Raw genomic sequence first — 1,663 nt, 5'->3', positions numbered from 1 at the left:
AGGTTTTCAGAAGTATACATGTGACTGCCGAGCCCTAAAGGAAATCAAACGGGTTGCTGCTAGCTTGATGAGAAAGAAAATGTTGAATAGTGGGGAGATCTGTCTACCAAAAGCTATAAAGTTGGAGAAGTTTTTCAACTTAGTGTTATAAACATTGTTATATTGTAAAATTGATTAATCAACTTAGTCAAATTTCTTACCACAAATTTTGAGTAAATGGAATCTAAATCAATGAAATCTTGATGCAAAAGAAAAAACACTTCCTTGACAGATGCCTTTTGAAGATCTTTTGAAGGATATATCCAACTGACAAATATGTGCCTAGAGAACCAGAGGTTGTACTGGGATTTTGAATATTCTTTATATTGATGCCCATTTTTACTAATTGGATAAATGTCTTTAATTTTTACTTTTTAAAAAATACCATACTAATTAATGTTAATGAGGGGTTAGTTTTAAGATAGTTATTATAGATGTAGGTGGACTTTTTCATGCCTTATGACTACTTACCATATTTTGAACACCATTCCTAAATTTCACTGACTTTCCTTATATTGTCTTGCTTCCCTGAGGCAGAAACTATATAGTCACTTTCTCAACCTCCCTTGCATCTAGGATATATGTTTGTGACCCAGGCACTGTCACTTAGATGCATCCATGACTCCCAGAAGATGGTGAGGAACTCAGCACCACACAGAATCTTTTTTCTGATAAAGATAATTACAAAAGTTCCCAAACTCCATGGTGCAAAGCTGCCAGTAGCAGAGCATAGGGCTCAAATGAGGGTCTATGAGCATAACAGGAACTGTGAGCTTCCTTCAGCAGATGTCACAGGGCCTTTGCTGATGCAGTCACAGTGAATTTGAGAGCTCTGTCCCCACTACTTAGTATCCAGACCCAACTTACCCACCTCCACCTTGCACTACTTCCCCAGGACTACCTACTCTACTAAACTCACTTTCTCCCTAAGCTAACTCTGAAAAAATTGGTTGTCTGCAACTACAAACTCTTAGGGGATTTTTAAAAGTCACTTAAAATTTCTTTTTAAAATAATCAAAAAGTCTATATAAAGTATCAAATATGCAAAGTCAAAAAAGGAATAAAAGTGTCTGATTACATTAGTACTGAAGAGGAGAATTTTTTTTTATTTATTTATTTTGGGGGGGTACTGGGAATCAAACTCAGGACCTTGCACTTGCTAGGCAGGCTCTTGTGCCACTGAGCTATATCCCTGGCCCTGAGGAGGATATATTTAGGCAACTTCTAGTCAGGAAATGTTTGCCAGCAAAGGACCTGACTGCACTGTAGCAAACGATACTATGAAGTTATAAACAACAATGATTTCTTGGTAGTGTGGGAACCCCTATCTGAATATTAAAGGATTTTGTCAACCCAAATGAAATTCCAATAAAGACAGGGAATTGTTTTGATATGTACATGTATGAGCTATTCCCCCATTACACTGCAGAGCAAACCACCCCCAAAGTCATAGCCTGCAACAATCCCCATTTATTTTTCTTACTCATGAATTTACAAGTCTCCATCCAGTCTACTTAGCTCACATTTCAGGGTGGGGTCATTTCTGCTCTGTGTTCTGTGTCCTCTTAGGCCAGGGGCTGCCTAGAGAAAATCACACTGGATGGCAGAGCACCAGAAGCCAAGG

Source organism: Chinchilla lanigera, unplaced genomic scaffold (genome assembly GCF_000276665.1).
Source record: "Chinchilla lanigera isolate Chin_1 unplaced genomic scaffold, ChiLan1.0 scaffold00028, whole genome shotgun sequence".
NCBI classification, from domain to species: domain Eukaryota; kingdom Metazoa; phylum Chordata; class Mammalia; order Rodentia; family Chinchillidae; genus Chinchilla; species Chinchilla lanigera.
This window is presented reverse-complemented; position numbering follows the sequence as displayed.